General features: G+C 41.2%; 1 long non-coding RNA gene across 1 annotated transcript in view; it reads right to left on the bottom strand.

Moving 5' to 3' along the window:
* LOC103746586 overlaps window positions 1–1,221 on the bottom strand; it is a 4,683-nt gene extending 3,462 nt beyond the window's left edge. Inside the window, exon 1 of the long non-coding RNA XR_607807.1 lies at window positions 1,056–1,221. This is a non-coding gene — a long non-coding RNA (uncharacterized LOC103746586). The remainder of the gene's footprint in view (window positions 1–1,055) is intronic.
* Window positions 1,222–6,015: the final 4,794 nt, after the last annotated feature.

Here is a 6,015-nt window from a genome sequence, read left to right as displayed (position 1 = left end):
TAACTCAGGTGTTCAGTCAGTGTGGTACAGAGACACCTCTATTGTTTTCCCACAGACAACAATGAAGACACCTATACGGCTCATCTGTGGGAAAGAAATGTGGCTAAAGTTGGTTACAGGCTAGTACAGCATCTTTATAAGAATATTATTTCTTCTTATTTACTGTATGATGCATTCGTAAGTGGCTCATAGATGATCTCCACTCACCACTCAGAGGGATATTAAATTACTACTATAATCATAGATGAGAGAAGTTTATATTGTTTGGGCAATGAAGGACTTCCAGATCATGACAGAAAAGATGGCAGAGAACATAGGCTGAGCCCACTGCTATCTGGAATGGTCAGGTAATGTGGCAAGGAGCCAAGGGTGGAGGCAAATTATGTTTCTTTGTGTAGAAAACTCTGATATTGTAGTTCAGTGTGTGAAGTTATTTGCCAGCGTACACTGATGCATTTGTGGCATGCATAGTGTCTAGTACAGGGAAATGACTTACTTTTCTGATTTCTAAGAAATTGCTGAGCTGAATTTACACAATTTTTTTCTAGTTTAATTTATAATTTTTCTTATACAATTTTCCAGTTGAGGAAAGTCACCCCTTCCCCAGAAAAGAGGAGTCAAATGGAAAATACACACTTTGTTCTGTAGAATGTTCATTAAATCGAAACATATCTAATTATATAGTTTGTTTATTTCATAAACAATTTCATGACTATTTGGACATGTGTTAGTGTTGGACCCACATCCTTGGAATACATCAAAAATATTTTCATTTATGAGAACATTTTCCCCTAGAGGCACATCACAGCACCTACATATTCCAATGCACATCCGCTAATAACTCAGTTCCACAGATAAATTTTCTGTTTCTCCGAAACATGCACGTGCACACACACACATGCACACACACACACACACACACACACGTGCATGCACATACACAAGTTGCATATACACAAGTACACATACATACAGAGAAGAGAGAGAGAGAGAGAGAGACTCCTTAACAGAAACATAAGACTCGGTTTGTAAATATGTATTCAAGGTTCCTCTACTTTAAGCAAATCCACGTCTTTGGCTTGGACATCTTTATTTCTCTCTTCATTTCGATGTCACTGAAGGTATGAAGCACAAATTCAGAGCCGTTGACGTCTAAAGATTGCTGTCATATTATAATTCCAAGGATATTTTTCCTTCCTGATGGATTAGTCCAGATGTGTCCTAAACCTGTCACAAATCACAAAAAGGTTAAAGATCATGTAATTTCTGTGTTGGATCTTCTGTCAAGTCATGTTTACTGTCACTGAAAGGTTAGGCTAGAGAAGGGAGTGAGGTAGATGTGCGGTACACAATGTGTATCAGGGAAGTGAACAATGGCTGTGCACCTGCTCTCGGCAGTGATGAGCCAGGCGGATTATATCCTGTCACTTTCGGTTTCTCAAAAGCACATGGATTTTAGGTCCGGATCTTGAGCACACCTTAAGGCCCTTGTACTTAGAGACAAGCAATTTACTGATATGTTTCCTGACAGGTCTGTGAAGATGGGCCTTTCCCGTCCCTCATTGACGCCTGCTCTCCTGCCTGGATGTTGCCATCTTCGAGCCTTTCTGAGGTAACAGCTTCAATAATTCTGGGCTCTTTTATGAGAACAACATTTGTGGAAGAAGTTACAGCCAGAAACTTTGGAATTTACTTAACTCTTGCATCTATGCAAATGTGCTACACTTCAGGGATTTCCACTCTGAAACAAAATAAAGCCAACTTCTCACGGTGTTATCACTGTTTAAAGGAGATTTGCAAAAGAGAAAGATAAAAATGCCCAAAACATAGAGCAAAAACACATTTCTGTACAGTCCTCTGTGTGCAGCTGAACCAGTTGCTTCAAGTGCAGAGGACTCTGACTTGACTGGAAGCATTTCCATACAATGGGAAAGAAGTGGGGGTGAGGTCCACAGTCTGAGCCATCCCAGTTGTCACTCCATCCTCCTCTCCCTCCCTCCTTCCCTTTGTTAAAAGATAGTGTCTCACTATGTAGCCCTGGCTGGCCTAGAACATGCGTTGTATCCCAGGATGACCTCAACTTGTTCCAATCCTCAGCCTAAGAGTGATGGGACTACAGGCACAGCCTTAGAATGTTGCTAATCTTAAATAAATCTGAAGACTAGCTTAGAATAGTTACTGATGTCTTGGGCCCAAAGTAAAGATTAATTTTTCCGAACATGTTATACGTGACTTTTCATTAAGTTTACGTGTCACAGATGTACACAATGCATTCCAATTCCCTCCCATCCTCTTTTCTCTCTCCTAACCCCGTCACCCCCTCCTCAATTCCTGATTTTTAATTCAATGTGAATAATTGGCCTTTGCAAGTGACAGTGTAGGCAAACAAACTGTACTGTGCCCTCCACCCCTCAAGATGAGAGTGTTCTAAGTATCTGCTCTGGGTGCTGCTATGTGATTTCTCTTCACACTCTTGCTGGGGTTTCAAAGATCTCCCTTGTGTCAAATAGCATTGTATTGATAACATCCACATATGTTCAAGGAAAGTGCATGAGAGTGCCCGATATCATCCAATCTAAGGATCAGAAGCTCAACTCACCAGCAGCTAGAGAAAAGTGAATCCATTGCTGAATACCCAGTTGGTTTCCTTCAGAAATGCAGCAGTATTTTATGTTAATATTTTGTTTATTACTTTTATTTCATGTGTATGAGTGCATTGTCTGCATGGGTATAAGTGCACTCGAGTCATGCTATGCCCAGGGAGGTCAGAAGATGGCATCGGTCAGATACCCTGGGACTGGAACTATAGGTGGTTCTTAGCTGCCATGTGGGCACTGGGATAAAACCTACATCCTCTGGAAGAGTAACCAGTGCTCTTAACCACAGAGCCATCTCTCCAGCCCCAGCAGCATTATTTTGAAGAGTTAGTAGGCCTTGGAAAGTTTAAAAGATAGCCAACCCCATATTGATGTTGGATTTATAGCGAGCCTTCAGTATCAGTGTTTTGACTCTGAAGTCAATTTATTCTCTTTCTTGTATGAGTGGCCTTCAAACTATAGTGCCTAAGCCGCATGTGGGCTGTGGCAACCAGCACATTCTTAGGCCTCACTTTACCAGGGAGCTAATCATGGAGCTTATGGGGGCAAACCAGGATTGTTCTCAATCAGTCATCTGCAGATTCTGATCAAAGCTAAAGACTAAGACTGTCCACAGGGTGCATAACTGCATTGAATGCTAATGAACAACTAAGATACAGAGAACAGGGATCAAAGAAATAGGGGCTTTGTCTACATCCCACACAGTGTTAGAGAGTTCTCAAAGAGGAAAATAACAAATATTTTTAAGAATCTATTCCATAATTGATAGTTGACTATATGCCACTCTAGTTTGGAAAGCCATGTTTTTCTATTTAATAGAAGAATGAACCGAACCCATAGGTACACGTTTTCCCATTTACACAACAGATTAAAATCGGAGGTCTCCTAGGTATGAAATGAAAAAGTCCTCAGAGAAAGTCACTTACAGACCAGTTTCCGATCTTTACCTACGAGATATTTTAAGGTGATGCAACACAGAAACTAGCACTACTCGCTGCCCATGTACCTCCTCCACTACCCACCAGTGTGAGCCAATGTGAGCCGGTGTGAGCTGGTGTGAGCCGGTGTGAGCCGGTGTGAGCCAGTGTGAGCCAGTGTGAGCCCGTGTGAGCCAGTGTAAAGCAGGCTTCAGGGGAGGGTCCTTGGTGCTCATCAAATGGCATTTCATTTTTTTAGATTTTTAAACATCCTCAAACCACAATAGGTCAAGTCTATGTATTTAATCGTCATAGGAAGAATATATGGACACTTAAGAATGCATTGTTTATTTCAGGAATGGAATGTCCATTTAATATTGGACATCTGTGGCTGTGCAAAAATGATTTTTTAAAAAAATATTTTATTTATTATTTTTATTTTATGTGTATGTGCAAGTAAATGCAGCCATGTCATGTAATGCCTGTGGAGGACAGCAGAGGCTGTCGGATCCCCTGAACTGGAGTTACGGACAGTTGTTAGCTGCCATGTGGGTGCTGGGATTTGAACCTGGGTCTTCTGCAAGAACAGCCAGTGTTCTTAATTGCTGAGCCATCTCTCCAGCCCCCTATTCCTGTAGTTTTATGTCTTGTGTAGACTAGTACTTGATTCATATTTATGTATGAATATGTTGTTGTTGCACTAAGAATGCTCACTTAGGAATCTACATGCTCAGCAGAACATGTGATATTCATTTCAGCAGCAACATACTACCCTGGAGCGACAGAGATCTTCAGGAGGATGTCAGCAGAGTGACTCCAATGACCCATCACAGGGCCGGAGCTTGCTGATGTCAGGTATCTGAGGAAATCATCACTGTTTCAATGTAAGTCGACCTACTTCCATTCTTCAGAGCTTTGCTGAATTAGTGTTCAAACAATCTCCCAAGCACCTGCTTCATCTGCTTCTTAGTAAGGACTTTGGTATACAACAAGCTGGCCCAGGATCCAATTCTCATTCTACAGTTTACTGGGTGAGCTAATTTTAGCAAGTAACATACCTTGTAGGATTTTTGTTTTCCCCATTTGTAAAATAGAAAAATTGCAAGATGTGAGGATTTACTGGGGCAACTCATGATGGTAATGCCCCTCTTCTAGACTTCACAGTTCATCATTCCCCTAATTCCATGGTTTTGATCTTTAGCCATAGGTGACTTGTGACTTCTGGAGACTAATTTCCTAAGAGCCACGGATCTAAAATGGTGAGGTCCTTATCTGAATCCCAAGTCTCAGGCCTGCTGGCCTGATAGCCATTTGATTGTGCATCTTGCCTCCTAATAGAACATTCAGACACAGAAGGCAGAGCTCAGTAGATGATTACTACTAAACACAGACACAGTGATCCAGCATCAGCTACTGTGACCAGAATTTTCCTGTAGTCTTGGTTAAAATGTCTCACTTACCATGTAGCTTAGAGAAATAGGTAATTTCTCTATCACTAGGTGGGTGTCCTTTTAGACACTTGATTGGTCTAATTCGTGGAAAAACAATAACAAAAATGCACACAATAAACACTGTCCCTTGTCACCCCTTCCTATAGGCAGCAGGTACTCCCTTTAATCCCTTGGTCCCTCCTGCCTTCTTTCCCTTCCTTCTCCCATTCAAGCTCTTGTTAAACAAGCTCTTTCTTTTGGACTTTAGGTAGAATATTTCAGATTTCAATACAAGCACCAACATAATTAATTCTGTGACTCTGCATGCCTCGACCCTTGCCAAGCCAACTTCAGGCCATAGTGACATCTACCACATGGATGATTCTAACAGCAAATCAGTGAGTGTAAATCCTATTGCAGGAGCTGGGCATGCAGAGTTCAAAAACAATGTTAGCTATTGGAATTATCATTTGCACTATTAAATAATGTCATTAATTTGATAATTAGGAAGGGAAAGCATTCTGAGGTAATGACAGAAAACCTGAGGGGACAACTCATGATGTTTTAAAAGGTCCTTGGTGCTTTTCGTGCAAGAGACATTTAAATTGCTACCCAATCAGAGGCATGGTTAACACTGGACGTCTGACTAGGGGAGGAATCAGGAAAGACAGTTCATGCATGGAAGGACAGCTGTAGTGTTAGGTCTCAGGTCATGTAACCTTCGTGTCCCTCGAAGCATGCATTTGGAGCAGTGTTTCTATTGTTCTTAAAAGGACTGTGTGTCTCCTCTTGATATGCTAGATTTTGCGCTTCTTCCTTGAATTTAAGGTTCTCAGCGTGTAGCGGGTCTCTTGCTATACTGAGCACAAAATCAGGTGCTCGTCATAGGACAGGAATGATAAATGTGCTAATCATCAAAGAAACGGCCCTGAAATCTTCAAATTATGTATCAGTTAGGATTTTAATTTACTAAAGCTGTTTCCTTAATTCTGTAGGCTTTATTCACAGATGGCAATATTTAAATAACAGTTAAAGGGACGAAAGGAGAAGATCTCGGTGGTGTGATACAGC

The sequence above is a fragment of the Nannospalax galili genome, unplaced genomic scaffold (assembly GCF_000622305.1).
Source record: "Nannospalax galili isolate Female #2095 unplaced genomic scaffold, S.galili_v1.0 scaffold1764, whole genome shotgun sequence".
Taxonomy (NCBI): Eukaryota; Metazoa; Chordata; class Mammalia; order Rodentia; family Spalacidae; genus Nannospalax; species Nannospalax galili.
This window is presented reverse-complemented; position numbering and strand designations above follow the sequence as displayed.